Raw genomic sequence first — 18,325 nt, forward strand, 5'->3', positions numbered from 1 at the left:
GCGCCACGTCTTTCAGGACGATCGGCGCCTCGTCTTTCAGGATGCTCAGCGCCTCGTCTTTCAGGACGTTCGGCGCCACGTCTTACAAGATCTTTGTCAGAGATTTTGTTGAACCAGCCCCATATGTTGGCTAGGGATGTGTTGAAGTTGATTTCATGGCACCATGAGTACCATTTATCCGGTTTGACTTCCAGTGATACTTTGTGTGTTTGATGATCTCCACAAGTAAGTCATGGAGCTCGTCAGTTCTGTGTCTTCTGAGAAGTTTTCTGGTCCTATTTATCCTGGCATTCATTTCTTTGATGCGGCTGTTATAGTACCAGGCATCGGCGTGTTTCCTCAGAGTGTTTTTTCTGAGGCATGGAAACACTTGCGGCTGCATCTAGTTGTTTGTTGAAGTCGAATGATAGTGTGGAAATATCATTATGAGGGTTTTTAATGTATTCCAGAGCCCATTCTGTCATAGTTGCTTCGAATTTTCTCCCGTCTGCAAAGTCTGGATTCCACCTTTTGGGGGGTGGAGGAGGAGGGGGATATTGCTCCAATTCAAGGTTGATTTCTATGGCAATGTGATCGCTCGTTAATACTGGGTGCAGCTGCCATCTAGCGCCTCTTTGTATGGCTCTAGAGAGTAGGGTGAGGTCTAGTCGTCGTCCTCTTAAATGAGTAGCCTCTGTAACATTGTTGATGAGTGTTACATCCGAATATTCTTGCAGTAAGGCATGCAAGTGTCTGCCTGTTTGATTTGCTGCAGTTACTAGTTACTGAATTCAGGAACGGGTGATGGGTGTTGAAGTCTCCTGCAATTATTGTGTCATCAACAGAGGCAGCTGCGAAAAGAGCCTCTGCATTGATGCTTTTTGCTGGGGCTTTGTAGATGTTATGTACTGTGAGAGTTGTGGCAAGCAGGGATATCTGAATACTCAGTCTCTCTGCCGCAGTCCCACAGTTAATACTTGTTGCTATCTTGGAGGGAATGCTGCTTTTAACAAGAGTTGTTAGGCCTCTTGTTGTTGGTGAAAGATACGTAGAGTAGACTTTGTATCCTGAGAAAGCAAAGGGTATGTTCTCGTTGAGCATTGTTTCTTGCAGTACAATTATGTCAGGGTTTTGCACTGAAGTTTGAGATTGCAGGAATGCAAACTTGTTCCGTAGGCCGCACACGTTCCATTGGAGCACTCTTACCTGATTGTTTTGGTGGGTGTTTTGGTTGTTGTATGTGGTTGTGTTAGGATCGTTTGTGGGAGGGTCTATGAAGGGAACTGAACATAGAGTTCAAGGGCGGCATGTTCAAAAACGAAGTCGTCAAGAGACTCCTGGGTGAACTTTACTTTACGGGATTGCAGAAAACTGCGAAGTATATTACTTATGGCTGCTAGAATAGCATCCATGGGGCAAGCAGAGAGGTCGTATGAATTACTATCAACATCAAGGGGAGGTGAGGCGGGGCGAGAGGCGCTTGGTTGGCTTCTGACAGCGGGATTAGGTAAACTTGTGAATTCTCTTAAGGAGTGAGAGGAATTGGGTGTGTGGGTTGCAGGAGCGGATGTGGATGTGGAAGGGTTTTTTGGGTGTGGAATGGCAGGAGGAGAAGTGAATTTTAGTGGTGAAGGAGTGACAGGAGTGCGGGAAGGGATCTTCTTGACTTTGGAGGAGGTTTAGGAGGGCGTTGAGGTTTAGGTGCTGGAGAAAGGCTTGGAGGAGAAGGAAGTTCAGGAATGGCGTGTCTGGAGGGATTTGGAATTTGTTGGGAGGTGCGGTTGGTAGGTGGAGAGGTATGGTTGATAGGAGGTTGCTGTGTTCGACGTTGCTGACGTGGGCGAAGGTTGTAATGACGATCTGCTTCATGACGGTCTGCAATCCGTTGGAGCCGAAAGGGACATCTGTCATGCCAAGCATGATGAGATCCTCTGCAATTCGGGCAATGGGCGGTTGTCTGGTATCCGGCCTTGGGTCTGGCAATGCAATAGACAGTAGGGAGCTGCCTGCTGCTACACACTCCACAGATTTTTGGTCCTGTACATCGGTCCTTGTGGTGGCCGAACTTCTGGCAGCGGAAGCATCTAAGGGGTTCCTTGAAGTATTCCTCGGTGTAGAAGGTGCCCCAGAGGCCGAAAGAGAGCTGAACAGGGCGAGGTCCCTTGGAGACTGCCTCCAGCTTGTGCGATCTCCTTCCGGCCCTCCCCTGACATCTCTTGGCAGTGAGAATGGAGGGGTGTTGGAGCACAGGTTCGAGAGGGAGGTCAAGATCATAGGCAATGATGATGGTGGTTGGCCTGTCTTTGTGGTCAAGCTTTTGCACGGTTCTCCTGCTGCTCTAGGAAGGTCTTAGTGGATGGGTCCTGTGCATTAATGACCAGCTGTCCCCTACGATTAGGACGTATGGTCATTCTGAGGTTCGGGTTGCTGGCCTCCATGGCAGCAACAGCAGCATAGGAGGTCGTGTTTGGTCCTGGGGTCAACCTGAACTTCGCAGGACTTGCAGCGTTGTCCTGGGATTGAAGAGCAGGTGACAGTTGAGTGGGGTTGTCCTCAGTGTCCTGGTGGTCTTCATCATCGTCTTTCACTTCTTCTAGGGTTGCTGGAAGTTCCATGATCTCTTGTTGTGAGTCCCTGGAGGTCCCTGCAACAGGTTCAGGTGTCCTTGGGAGGTTTTTGTGGCTTCTCAAGGTGAGACACCTAGGCTTCTTTATCCTTCCCTTCTCCACTCTAGTTCGAGGGGAGGAGGTAGGGATGGGGGAAGAGCCCCTGGCTGCCATCGCAGACGACGATGGTAGCCTTCAGCAGTCGATGGGTTCTTGGTATCAGGTGTTGTCTCAAATAACACTCGAAAAATAAAGTGTTACACAAGCTTCAATTTTTCAAGTCGAGAAAAATGAAACTCTATGGGCAAAGCAGTGAAAATTTCACTTACTGGTTACGATGATCCTTTCACTAGCTTGTTAGTGATAAGGATGATCGCTTATCAAACATCGGTGCTATTTATACGCTAATGCAATCTCAAATTACCCAATCATCATATTAGCGTATTATCATATGACACGTGGCACGTCCTCATTGGTCATTTCATTAATTACAAATGATGTCATGATCAAATCATGATACCTCATTGGTTATTAAATTGATTATCGATGACGTCACGATCAAATCATGATTCCTAATTGGATAATCGATATCGGTATATGACGTCACGATATAAACTGATGACGTCATATCATTCGATATCCATTATCGTCCGACAATCTCCTTATTTCACATGAATTATTTTTTCTATTTAGAACTAGGGAATTTTGTGATAGGAAATTTATCTGTTTAAATAATTTAAGGTGGCATAATTGCCCTAAAACATTTTTTTCACCAAAAATATTTATATAATCATTTATATTTTGAGTTTTATTGACCGTTGCCGAATGCAGGAAACGTTACCGACTCCGATTTCTCACGGGTTAATAGAATATCGGCTCTTTATATCAATCTTCACAAAGTACAGATAATATTTACCTTAATAACTTTAGGAAATGAAAAAGAGGTTCGTTGAATATTATTTACGAATAACGTAAGATCAGAGTTTTAATATACAGTATAAATATTCCCGACTCGACAAATCGTAAACAAGTTACGAAAGGTTTTGAGTTGTCGGAGCCAAATTGATTTTGGCGATAGAATTTAGAAGTTTTTTTTTTTTTTTTTTTTTTATCGTTCTGTCTACTTTCTTTAAGGCCTGCTTTTCCAGTTCTATAACTGCACGGGAACCATACTCTGAACAGGACCTTTCGTGATTAATTTTGATTTATGCATTCCAAGGTATTTAAAAGCAAATTGTATATAATATTTACCTGAATATGATTAACCTAAGTATATCATAATCCTGTTTTCCTAGCTGTGAAAAAACTGCGTTGATCAAACCAATATACAAAGGAAAAGGTGATGTAAACGAACTAAATTCATATAGACCCATTTCAAATTTATCCTACATGTTGAAGCTTATTGAAAAAAATCATAAGCGAGTAATTATGGGCGCATATTGATGAGTTAGAGGTATTCCCGGAAAATCAATCGGCCTACAGAGCTAATCACTCTACAGAAACTACCTTATGCTCAATAATGAACGATATGATAGGTCTTCTTGATGAGGGAAAGTGTGGAATTTTGATTATGTTAGAACTTACTGCTGCTTTCGATACTGTTGTGCACGAGTACATACTTGACGACTTAAAGTCCTTTGGAGTGACTGGGGAAGCACTGGAATTTTTGCGAAGCTACTTAACGAACAGGAAGACTATTGTAGAAGTTTCTGGGAACCGATCCAGTGAGAGAATTCTTATGAAAGGTGTACCACAGGGTAGTGTTCTGGGCCCTTTCTTGTTCAATATGTATACTATCGAGCTATCACATATCTTGAAAAAACAAAAAGTGGGCTTTAAACTATATGCAGATGATACCCAGTTCTACCTTTCAATTTCAGCAATACAAGATACTAAGAAGAAAATTGATGAGATAACGACTGAAATAAAAACATGAATGCAGAGGAAAAAGCTTAAATTAAATGATGATAAAACAATGTATGCTTTTTGGCACAAAGGTGGCTTTGAAGAACTACCAGATATTTCAAAGTATAAAAATTGGTGACGCTGATATTAGGATTGTGCCTGTTGTGAAAAAATTTGGGTGTACTGATAGAGTGTAATTTGTCAATGAGGGATCAAATAGTGAACACAGTGAAAGTGTGTATCTATCACCTGAGAAACATAGCCTTTTTTTAAAATATTTAACAGAGAGCAGTATAAAAATTTTAGTGATGAGTCACGTAATATCAAGGCTTGATTATTGCAATTCTCTGTACTATAAATTGTCCAATACACTAAACCCCAAAAAGTATAAGTACAGTAAATGTAAAAGTATTCATTCATCATTTCACACTGCATATCGCTCGTTTATTCTCAAGTCCACAATAACGAAGCACTTAGAAAACAAGAAAGTCTTCATTTTCCTCTCTCAAGCCTTAATATCTTCAGTCTTTCGGATATCTATTGCGATCTTATGTTATAGTCTTGGACCGGTTATAGTCCGGTTTTGATAACATATTTCAAACTCTAATTCTTGCTGCGATAGGCAGCTAGGTTTAGTATTGATACGGGTCAGAGACATTTTATTAGTCTTCGTCCTCTGTTTATTATGTTTTGTAATTTTTCTATTTCCACTTTTGGTAGAGTCATCACTGGCGAATTTGAATGCTTTCTAAAATAAGACTGAGACTTACATAATCTGTATTATATATGAAAATCTCCTCAACCCAATTGATACACGTGGGACGTTTGAGGGAAGTTTGTTGAAAAAAAAATCATGGGATGTATCATTACTGGGAGTTTCGCCACTTGCCTTTTAATTGGATTGCTTACTTAAGATACTAAAAAAAAAGGAAAACAGAAATCATGGTGAAATGATAGAATAACATTCTCTGAAAAGTATATAGATTAATGATAATCTTTACTGAAACATTAAAGAATAGCTGAGCATTTTTGGGTGATCCTTCGAAAAGTGTGTATTATCTTCTATGCAAAAAGTACTGCAGTTATGGTCCTTATTTGTTTCAATAATTATTCTCGATATCTTTTAGAAATATGCATTCTAACTTATTAATTCTACAAACACTTGATTAGATAGAAATTTTTACAAATAATGAACACTTGTGATCATTTGATTATACCAATTCGCCAAAGAAAAAAGTCAGCACCAAAAGACACGTAACTTATAATACTCTTTGAATCCACATTAATAGCAGACATTTTTCCAAGGGTATCAAACATGACACTTTTCTCAACATGAATATTATTAAGCATTCATTTTATGAATGGTTAAGTCAACCCAGGTTACATATGAATTTATTTATGCTATACATGTTTCAAAATATTGCATGGCACGTATAAATGTACTGTTATATACAAATCCTTTGTTCTTTGTATCATTTAATACATACAGTAAGTGCAGGATATTGTGTATCAAATATAAATCTATTATGCTACTTTCAAAGCTATATATCACTATAGAAAATTAATCATTGTGAGTTATTTTTACGCTTTAATGTCAACATAAACTACAAATACCTTTGACAGGAAAATAAACCTATTTTTTTTTTTTTACAATAAACTGACAATTTTCTTTTTAAATAAGTATCATGTGATATAATAGGCTGAAGTTATATTTGTTCACTCGGTAGCAAGTGTTTCCAGATGTAGCAGTGGTAGTTATCACGATTTGTATGTTCATGTGTACTGTCCATGATTGTTGGAAGCCTGCTACTTTCACAATTCTTATTTGTGAATAGCTTGTACCCAAGCTTGTCCAAATTTGCACTGACCTTCAATCGATTTCATTGTTCCTTTGCGGGTAGTACTGGGCATCTGATATGCAAAGGTTTTATGTCTCAATTCCTGTAGATCATATTTGTTCCTTTGAAATGTAGATAGCTCTTTCTCCATTTTTTCATATAGCCAGATGATTATGTTCTTTACTTTTGTTTTCTTTAATGTGCTATATAGCCACAATTGGTATACATCCGACTGTCTGTATCCACGTGGTCTGACTGCAGAGCTTCTATTTTCTCACAATATCCCAATCTGATTTAGTTGCTATATCATTTGATGAGGCGGCAAGAATCAAGGACTGTCCTTCTTGGGAAGAGGTTTGGAAGGGGACATGCACCAGTCTCAGTAGAAGAATTCAATAAAGTGTGCTTTCTTTATTTGTTGAACTGGTGAGATGATGCTTCAGACTTGCTCGGGATCCTTACCTCGGATTTTGGCAAACTTTGTACAGCACTTTCAAAACATAAGAACTAGTACAACATGACACTCTCGCGCTAACTAAACTGAACTTGCTCAAAATTACTTCAAACAGAATATCCGACCAGTCACTAAAGGTTGTGCCATTTGCTTTTGGCGTTAATTGTATCATTTCCAGCAAGTCAATTACAAGTATTGAGAATTCATTCCCACGGCCAGAATTTATATACATGGCAAGGTTACCAACTTCTAGTTCATGCAGGAGAACGTTATTGTTTGTTTACCACCACAAATATAATCGCTCTAATACAGATAATACTCCACAACAAAAAACTACTAAATTTGTCTCGAATATCTGAAAATAAAGGGATTTTGACGAAGGAAAAATCTATTTCTGGGGAGAGACCTGTGGCGCCCAGTGAAAAGAAGTCCTTCTTGTATATCTTTTCTGATAAAACCTTCCAATTATACCAGAGAAAGATAAAAGCATGGAATGCTGAGGTTACAACCCTCGCGCGAGCACCTTTTGGGTGTCGTGTATAAAGCAAAGGCGCGTGAAATCCACTATTCACAGGTTGTCTTCCATTTAGTTAATTCCTTTGTCAAAGGGATGGGCCGATACAAAGGCCCTAGCCAACCCCCATCGCCACACCACCCACGCCACGACGCAAGCGCCATCTGAACAACATCCTTCTTTTTGGAATTTTAAGTGTTGAATTATTTTGTGGTGCTCTCGGTCTTTTTTATCAATCGTGGATTTATTTTGTCATGTCCGAAGCTCCATCTTCACACATTCCTATGTTAAGTACCATAGTTTGTTTTGACAGTTTTTTATTATACCGGGCTTTTGTTTTATATCCAGTATAGTCTGTTTTATTATTCCCGTCTGGCCTTTCATGGCGGCCATTGTTTGTTCACTGTTTGGGAATTCATCTTTGTCTGGCCGTTTAGTACTCTGTCACTTTGGTTCTTGGTTTAGTCCCTGGCCTTATGCCTTTAGAACCGTTATTATTTTTTGTGTATTTATGCTCATGGTACTTTTTGCTAGCAAGTCCAACCTACGAACGAGATAGCGATCTAGCTTTGTATTTGTTTAGTACCCGCCCCTCCGAGGCGTTCGTCACTCGACTGTGCTATTTATTTTAAGTTTTAGCAGATGCTATTCTTCGATCGTAGTGTTATATGGATGTACATTTTTATTTTATACGTTTATAATAGTGTTGTTTGATTTTTAGTCCTGTTTTTGTGTCCAAGAGAGCGAGTGCTTGGGGTCCCCGTGTGTAGATGTGTTGTTAAAAATAGTTAGTGATACTATGCAGTTGCAAGATGTCATAAGCAGAATTTCCTTTATGTATGTTTATAAAAACCAGATTTATCGACATTGAATGGGGGTATAGGACATTTATCAATAAAACACATAAAAAAAAGCCAAAGTCTTTTCAGACAACATTTAGTATTAATCCTATTACTAGGCATAAATGTGCATCTAAATACCGCATAGGATTATATTTAAAAGGAAAACTGAAAAATTGTCAAAATGAGATCACCAACTTTTGGTTAATTACTGTACCCATCTTTAGAGCCTTTTTTATGATTTGGTCAATTACTGTACCCATCTCTAGAAGTCTTTATTAACATGACTAATTATCAAATTTATCCATGTTTGATATTTTAGACGGGCTTTGCCAAAGTACAAGGAATATGTGGAAAAGATTTGTTCATAGTTAATTACAGCTTCTGAAGGGATGACATGCAGTTATAGGTTTGCATAAACAGACAAAGTTGTGTTGAGTGTATATGGGAGTAATGCCCCTGCTATACCTTATGATCAACTTGGAGTGATCCACGCTACCTGTAGATATATAAAATGTGAGACTTACATTATTCATGTTAATGGGTTTTGCAGCTACGGGGGATGCCTTTTGTCTCTGGGGTAATATAGCCCTTCAAGGAATGCAGAATTTTGTAATGGTTGTCGATGACATACTTCTTTCTGATGAAGATTACTACACTGACCTTCAACAGATCTTCAAGATGCTTCTTAGAAGCCGCAAATTCAAGATTAATCTCAACAGAGACAAGTTTGTGGTTTCTGGATCCCACCTGCCCTTTTGTGGAGACCAGCTCTCAGGAGAAGGTATAACAGCTGATCCTAGTCAAGTCAGTGCAATCCGTGACTTTCGCACTCAAACCAATTTGACTGACCATTCGATCATTCATAGGTTTAATGAATCAGTTGACCGAGTTTACCACTGGAGATTGCTGCCACAGCCCTAAGAGAGCATTTATTTGGACTCAAGATCATGATAAGGCATTTTATCGAGTCAAGGCCGCCTTGGTAAGACCGCCAGTTCTTGCCGCCTCCAATCCTGCATTGCCGGTAATCCTCCAGACTCATGCCTCTCGCCTTTATGGAATTGGATACACTTTTACAGGACCATAGTAATGGTAGACTTCGTTTAGGTCAACAGGACTCTCAGTTTCTCACAGATGCCAATTCTTTCTGTGCCACTGTAGAGCTTGAGTTGTTAGCTGTGGTCTGAGCTATGTCTTAAGTGTAGGTTGTATCTAGATGGTCTTCAGCATTTTACCCTGATGGCTGATCACTGGCAACTCATCCCAATTCTCGACCATTATTCGCTTTATGTAGTAGAGAATTCTCGTCTTCAGGATCTCAAGGAAAAGATTTCATCGTACCTCTTCACAACAGTGTGGCAGGGTGGAGAGCAGCTCAGGGTTCAAGATATTTTATCTCAAGCTCCAGTCAGCCACCCTACTACAGAAGATGAAATCACTTGTGCTAATGGCGCAACACACGTCAGTTATATTGTCAATATCAATGCTTTCATCACCAAAGAAGATTCTACACCCCTAGATGCAGATAGGACACTAAAGAAGTTCTGAGCTGCAGCAAGAGCTAAATTGTTTGACTTCCAGATTTCCATCAAGCTGTTATAACCTAAACTAGTCCTCACTCCATTTTTGGAAATTAAGGGAAAACCTCTCAACTGATGGTGATCTCATTCTCTATGGAGTAATGATTGTTGTTCCTGCTGCCCTCTGCCGTTGCACTCTTGCCCGTCTTCATGATTGTCATCGAGGTGTGGAAACCACAAAAAGACGTGAAAGAGACAGACAGATTTTTGGCCATGAATCAACTGAGACATCACCAGTACTATGTGAGCTTGCAAATCATCTGAGATTTTGCTGCCAATCCATCAGCAGTAACCTTTATTGAACGAAAACTACTGTACGAGGCCTTTCAAGTCTTTCTTGGCAGTGTGACTGATCAACTCTCTGGGTGGTCTGTTGTGGTACCATGTAAAGGTCGATTCACACACATCAGTGACGTATCATTGCCGTGTCCGCTCAGTGTCAATGATATCCGTGTTGTTTCCGCGACGTCTATGCACACACATCTGTGGTGTTGCCGTGCAGCGTGAAATCAGTGTTTCCTAGGATGGCAAAAATTTTGGATGTGGAGTTGGCAATGATTGCCATAATTCTTGATGAAGAGGAAGAGGCTGAACAAAAAGTGAAGAGGAGAAAGTGGGTACATGAAGCGTGGCAGAAAAGAGAAACGGAAGGAGAGTTTGCGACTCTGTACAAGGAATTAACCGATGATGAAACCAAATTTTTCCAGTACTTTAGAATGTCCAAAAACTGCTTCAGGATATTGTTCAATAGACTGGAGACTCAACTGAAAAAACAAGACACCCACTGGAGAAAGGCCATAAAACCAACGGAACGATTAGCAGTTTGTTTAAGGTGAAATAATACACACTATTTGGAATTGGGTGTTTTCTGAATTTAGCTATCTAAATCCATTTCCTTGGCTCAGAATACTTGTCCGGCGTCCGTGAAAACTTGAAAAATATCGGTGGCGACGATACTCGGCTGCACGGAACGGAGACGTAACGGTCACAGAGTCAAAGCACTAAACTGCGCCAGACGTGTGTAAACGCATTGGTTGAATTCAAAGCAACGATATTTTTTTTCACTGACACTGAAGCACTGAGCGGACGCGGCACTGATACGTCACTGATGTGTGTGAATGTACCTTAAAGGAAATATTACTACTCCCAACACCACATATATCTTCTGTCATTACTTCATGGAAGTTTGTGTTTCCCTTCGTATCAATTAGCTAGCAAAGACATCCAAGATTTCTCGGAGATTGGTTGTCGACCATACCCTATCATCACCACACTACACCCCTCCCAGTCTCACCCCACCCATCCCGGCCCAACCCCACCCATCCCGGTCCCACTCCCCCCGGGCCCAACCCCACCCATCTTTGGGCCCACCCCACCCATCTTGGGCCCATCCCATCCCACCCCACCCCACCTGTCCCGTCCCAACCCCACCAGTCCTGGTCCCACTCCTCCTCACCCGTCCCGGCTCTACTCCACCCATCCCGTCCCGGCTCCACTCCACCCAACCCATCCCGTCCCGGCTCCACTCCACCCAACCTCACCCGTCCTGGTCCCACTCCTCCTCACTCGTATCGGCTTCACTCCACCCCACCCATCCCGTCCCAATTCCACCCGTCTCCACCCTACCCCACCCGTCCCATCCCAATCCCACCTCACCTGCATCACGCAGAACGGTTTCCAAACCTTTTGCTGCTCCTGATAGTTTCTCCAAAAGAACCCTCTCCACATCACAGACAACCCACTTCGACACCTACCACAAGCTATAGCTTTGCTATGATTGTACGCCTGAAGACTACCCAGTACCTCCTCTTCCACAGAGGCTTTTTGCAGTAAGTTGCTGAAAAGTTGTCTAGATATCTGAGGAATTCCTCAGCATCAGTCTACCAGCAGTATAATGTCTTGTGTATTTGGTGTCATGTGAAAATATCTCTCTCCACTCGATACCTCTATTCCAGCAATAGCGGAATCCTCGAGTATATGCAAGAAGAAAAGACCCCTTATTCAGTTTCAACAGGTAAGATGATCACTCAACCTTGATCCTTCATCTTCAAACTGAAAGGAAGGGACATCCTTTCATCGGTAGACCTTTCCTAACTCATACGGACTTACAACATGCCTTTCTCCACTCAGAATTGAGACCTTCCTCTCGGAACATGGTTCAAATTCTCCTATCTCTAAAGCTTCCTCTCGGAACATGGTTCAAATTCTCCTATCTCTAAAGAGACCACCTTATGTTCTATTTCACCAGGCAACAAATTTTCACCTAGTTTAAGAAGACAATGTTCCTACACACACTGACAGCGGCCATACAAGTCAAGGAACTTCATGGTCCCTCTTTCGACCTCGCCCATTAATGAGAAGGGCGAAAAGCAATGTTCTGTTTCGTCCCTGAGTATGTCGACAGACACAGTCTCCAGAGGTGACGGATCTTACACAAGTCTCCATTCGGTAACGGACGATCCAGATGATCCGTTACTGTACAGTACCCAGGGTAAGGTATGAAACTCTATCTTAAGAGAATGGCAACAGCCCACCCGGGTCCCTTCTCTTGTCATCAGCACTGGGAGAGACTAAAGTAGGATCACTTAAATATCATCTCAACATGACGACTCACGATGTCAGGGGCATAGCTATGTCCCTGGTTCTTCTAAGCAGATTACTCTGTGACGCAGGTTTTGCCAGAAAGGATGTAAATGCTCCAGGTGACTTTCACAACCTTTCTCCTGCAAAACGTGACCCACAGGAACTCGATACGATCTCTATCGGTCCGGTGGTGGCTGCACAACAGCTGGTTGTATACCTCAAGCACCTTATTCGACAAGTAGCAGAAGGTTGAGGGCACTGTTACCCAGTTTTAGTCTGCATGAATGAAAAGATTTGACTGGTTCTTATTCTTTTCTTCATCCTACCCACTCGTGTGGAAAGCAGCATCCTTGGTTCTCTGCATAAGCTGACCTCAAACCACTGCAGGTAAACCATGCTCCCTTGTGTACCTAGTATTAAGCTAATACTGTTGCGTCCCCATACCCTGGCGAGGTGGTATGGGGAAGTCTTGGTTTCGTCAGGTTTTTCCTCAATAGACTCGGGATAACTTTACCTAGACAGTCACACTTCTGCATGTCTCAACACACAGTTTGCGTAGGCCGCGGACCTTGCGTAGCAAGGTTTTAGCGAGGGCAGGGAGTACTAATATACTCAGATAAGGAGCCCCTGGGTAAAGCCAAAAGCCAGGCTGGCATGGACATCCAATCTTCCTAATGAGTGAGTCACCCCTAATGAATAGCATGGTTTGTATTCCAGTTCCGGAAAAAAATGACAAATTAGTAGATAATGTATTTTTCCTAACCATACAAACCTTGGCTATTTATACAAACTTGCCCGCCAGCCCTATCCCCCTTGAAGTCCTACCTCCAAGCAAAGTGAGCTAAATCACAGGTTTGTGAGCGGGAGTGGTAACAAGGTACTACGCTCTTGGAAAGGAGCGCTTCATACCGCTGGTCAGTATGGTTATAGGGGCATCTTCCTTCCTAAGGAATAGTCTCCTACTAAAGGACAAGACTTTATATCCGTGTAGGAACAAATCGTCAAAAACAGATATGTCATATAAACTATAGAAAGACTCATGTCCGCCTGGTCAACATAAAAACATTTGCTCCAACTTTGAACTTTTCAAGTTCTACTGATTCAACTACCCGATTAGGAAGATCATTCCACAACTTGGTCACAGCTGGAATAAAACTTATAGAATACTGTGTAATATTGAGTCTCATGATGGGAAAGGCCTGGCTATTAGAATTAACTGCCTGCCTAGTATTACGAACAAGACGGAATTGTCCAGGAAGATCTGAATGTAAAGGATGGTCAGAGTTATGGAAAATCTTATGCAACAGGCATAAGGAACTAATTGAACGACGGTGCCAAAGATTAATATATCGATCAGGAATCAGAAATTTAATAGATCGTAAGTTTCTGTCCAACAAATTAAGATGAGAATCAGCAGCTGAACACCAGACAGGAAAACAATACTCAAAACAAGGTAGAATGAAAGAATTAAAACACTTCTTCAGAATAGATTGATCACAGAAAATCTTGTAAGACTCTCAATAAGCCAATTTTTTGTGCAATTGAAGAAGACACAGACCTAATGTGTTTCTCAAAAGTAAATTTGCTGTTGAGAATCACACCTAAAATTTTAAAAGTGTCATACAAATTTAAAGAAACATTATCAATACTGAGAACTGGATGTTGAGGAGCCACTGTCCTTGACCTACTTACAATCATACTTTGAGTTTTGTTAGGATTCAACTTCATACCCCATAATTTGCACCATCCACTAATTTTAGCTAAATCTCTATTTAGGGATTCACCAACCCCAGATCTACATTCAGGGGATGGAATTGATGCAAAGAGAGTAGCATCATCTGCATATGCAACAAGCTTGTTTTCTAGGCGAAACCACATGTCATGTGTATATAGTATGAAAAGTAATGGGCTAAGAACACTACCCTGTGGAACACTGGATATCACATTCCTATACTCGCAATGGTGCCCATCAACAACAACTCTTTCAGATCTATTACTTAAAAAATCAATAATAATGCTAAGAAATGACCCACCCAATCCCAACTATTAAAGTTTGAAAACAATGGCCTCATGATTAACACGGTCAAAGGCAGCACTAAAATACATACATTTGTTACAAATGTTTTATGAGTATTGTGTGTGTTTTAACAGGTATCCATTGTGGTGTAAGGTAGATTGTTTAATTCAAGGAGTTATGGTTTATTGATTCCCTCGAAGAAAATTGAAGGATTAGTGGAGCTTCCTGTTATCCAGTGGATTACCAAAGTCCAGGTTTTTTATTATTATTGTGAAGTATTTCCTTTTCAGGCCTTAGGACTTAATATTATTGTTATTATTATTAGTATTAGTATTACTTGCTAATTTACGAGATTTACTGTGGGTTATAATATTTTCTGTTACGAATGTTATGGACATGTCTAGGCTATCGCTATTTCCACGTTTATACCCATATACCCATTACATTAGAATATTTTATATTCTTTATAGTTTATCATGCAGAATATTTTATTAAGTAGTCTTGACATTGAAGTGCATTGTAAAATATTTGAAGACGACTCATATATCTGTAGTCCTGAAATTAAAATCTTGTATTGATCTTTCAGACTATAATCATCAAAAGGGAAGGAAGTATTATAGCCTCCTGCACAAAACAGGAAATTGAACTGCAAATATGCACTAAAATGAGGCATTCCTACTGACATCAGTTTGAAGATTGGCAGCGAATAATCAGTGATTTATTACAAGAAATTCCTGAATGTTTACGAGGAAGAGAAGTTGATTAATTTTATCAATTTCTAATTTCAAAAGGAGCACCAACCAATCGTCTCGACTGAAGCTGCTAGTCTATCATTAAACTTTTCTGGATTGATAAAATACTCTGAGAAATATTATTATCATAAATATCTTGAAATGCTCACTTGACCCTAGTTATTTAATTTTAGGTGGTTGTGTGTTACAAGGGTCACCCCATTTATATGCCCTATTTTCACTAGCAATCACTGGGAAATTTTTTTTATGTTACAGTAAATAAGTAATATAAATATTTAAAACTATGATATTATCAGATTACTTCTAGTTTATCAAAGTTTGTGTATTTTTGGAAGTCAAATTTAATTATTATAACTATCTACTTATATTTAGCTAGTAGCAAGTATTTTATTTGCTCTCAATCTTTAGAAATTCATTGCATATAAAGCTAATTTTATTTTTAATTCAATGCATCTTTCCCTTGAAAATACTCTATGCTATTTTCACTAGTAAATTCTAAACACCCAAAAATTAAATTGAACTTGATGTCCAAACCTATCTATATCTAATTGAAATTCAGATTGCAATGTCCTAATTTTCATTTAATTGTAAACGATTACAATCATTCATTTAGTTGTTTGAAAACTAGTAAGTGAATACAAATATATTGAATAATAATGGATTCCTATTACCACTTAGAAAATTCCTAGTCTGAATAATTATAGGTTACGTTAAGTGGATTTTTTTTTTATTGTGTTATTGCAATTGTTTTTAAAGATTAAAGAAATTTTACATTAAAACCCAATTAAGACAGACAAATGTGAATAATGAAGTAACTGTTCCTTAGAAATTTGTTGCACATGTTTTAAATTTTCAATAATTAGATGTTAAATCAAGTGTAAATTTCCTTTGGATCTCTTAACATACTTCTATATCGTATCATTTTTAGAACTGAGTAAATTACTGTAAACAAGTTCTCTGAATGTGTGGCTAAAGGGAAACTGATATTAATATTTTTAGCAATTGATTCAAATTCATTCTGTAACCTGTATATTAAAGTACTTTAATTACTTGTGAATATAACCTCCAACTAATTATTTTACTCTAAATATCATTTCATTATTGTATATGTATACCTCTCAAGACTGTAATCTAATTATTAGCAACTGAGATTGTATTTCCTTTTACACTTCGACTCTATTGTAAGCCATTGTTCTCTTAAAAGGTATAAGCAGATACATATGAGATGGTAGCTACTGGACAAAAATGTGTGTCTGATTATCCATATCTTGCCAGTGCTTTTCAGTCAATGTTTTTCTTGGAGGGGAGGGCGGGGGAGTAGTTCATCATATTCTAGCCATCAACAAGTTTATAAATATTGGTATTATAAATCTACTAGAGAAGTAAGTACATATGATTTTGGCTTATATGTTTCAAATAACCATCATGTTTCCTTCCTTCATGCAATAATGACAAATATTCTGCTTAAATGAAAGTTTCATATATAAAGCTCCACTACTAGAATTATTTTCTATATATTCCAGTTAAAGGGAAAACCAAGCAAGCTTTTAATCTATTAAATAAGTTTACTTATTGTGCTAGCAACTAAATCATTTATTATATGTAAGGGGAAACAAGAAGTCATGAATAGGATAATTTTGAATTATTTGTGAAGGGAATCACTATTAAGGTCTTAAATAGCATGGCTAAGCATTAGTGGAGTTTAAATACTGAATTATTGTTTAAAGGTTGCTCTCCACTTGGTAAGGATAGAAGAGAGACTTAATCTCCGGTACTCTGCTTTTCTTGGAGGACAATTCAAAATCAAACCACTGTTCTCTAGTCCTGAGTAGTGCAATAGCCTCTGTACCATGGTCTTACACTTTCTTGGGTTAGCTTCCTTTTGATTAAGGGTTCATTCAGGCACACTATATAATGTACTTCCTTATTTCCTTTCCTAACTGGGCTATTCTTCCAGTTGGATCCCTTGGGCATATAACATTCTGCTTTTCCAACTAGGGTTATAGCTTAACTAGTAGTTATAATAAAACTAATTCTCTCTCTCTCTCTCTCTCTCTCTCTCTCTCTCTCTCTCTCTCTCTCTCTCTCTCTCTCTCTCTCTCTGAACTGAGGTTATATTTGCAATAAAAATATACCCGGTTCAGATTAAGTTTAGTTTTTGTTTTGAAACTTTTTCCCAAAGTTTGTAACCTTAATTTCAAAACTTCATATCAAATGTTTTGGTAATTTTCATTAATTAATCTCTAACAAAATGTATGTTATTCTGATCACGTATAACATTCCCATTGCTTGTTTGCAGTAAAAGATCTTATGTATTCATCTTCATTCTAATAAATGGAAATTTGTTTAAAAGCTTTAAAATGACAAAAATAGCTCTGAAAAGGATAAAATCTGTTTACTGGTTTTAAGCTTTGCATATTCTTTACAGAAGCAATTCAGTAGCTCATACTTCAGTCTAGAATATAGCCTATGTAGTTGATAACATATGTAGTTTTCAATATTTAACTTAGCCGGTGATTATAATAGCTGCAGCTCTGCTGCTCGACAGAAAACTCTACGGAAAAAATCCGCCAGCGATCGCTATGCAGGTAGGGGGTGTACTTCAACAGCGCCATCTGTCGTCCAAGTACCCAGTACTCATTGTAAACAAAGAACTCAATTTTCTCTCTGTCGTGCTACCGGCAAGACCTACTAATTCGCTGTTGCTAACTGGATTTGTTTTCACAACTATTTGGTGAAGTACACTTTTCTAGTTTTGAGCTTTCGCTGTGCAGGCTTTCTCTTCAATAAATCCTTGCATTCTTTTTTTGATATCGGATTATTTGTTGATGACTTTGGATAGTTTTTGAATTCCTCTTTGACCAATTCAAAATGGCTGACCCTTCTCAAGTCCCAAAATTCAGGAAGTGTAATGCTAGGGACTGTTCAAGGCGTCTTCCGAAGGCCTCTATCGATCCTCACACCGTTTGTTCCAATTGTCGGGATAAAACCTGTCAATTGGAAGATCGATGTGAGGAATGCGTTGGGCTTTCGGAATTTGATTTTATCGAATTCCAAAAATATACACGTAGGCTAGAGAGAGATAGAGTCAGGAGAAGTTCATCTCGTTCTGTTGATTTTTCCTCTCCTCATGCCCCACAACCTATTCCTTCCCCTGTAGTGGTTGCTCCTAATCCCCCTTCTGGCACTCGGGAACCTTCGATGGCTGATATGATGCGTGCCATCCAAGCTCTGGGTGAGAGAGTTGAGTCCCTG

At 39.4% G+C, this 18,325-nt stretch overlaps 1 long non-coding RNA gene across 1 annotated transcript in view; it reads left to right on the forward strand.

The window, feature by feature from the left end:
- Positions 1-15,685, forward strand: part of LOC137638410 (uncharacterized) — a 30,004-nt gene extending 14,319 nt beyond the window's left edge. Inside the window, exon 2 of the long non-coding RNA XR_011044137.1 lies at positions 14,905-15,685. This is a non-coding gene — a long non-coding RNA (uncharacterized lncRNA). The remainder of the gene's footprint in view (positions 1-14,904) is intronic.
- The last annotated feature ends 2,640 nt before the right edge of the window (positions 15,686-18,325 follow it).

This window comes from Palaemon carinicauda, chromosome 3 (assembly GCF_036898095.1).
Source record: "Palaemon carinicauda isolate YSFRI2023 chromosome 3, ASM3689809v2, whole genome shotgun sequence".
Taxonomy (NCBI): domain Eukaryota; kingdom Metazoa; phylum Arthropoda; class Malacostraca; order Decapoda; family Palaemonidae; genus Palaemon; species Palaemon carinicauda.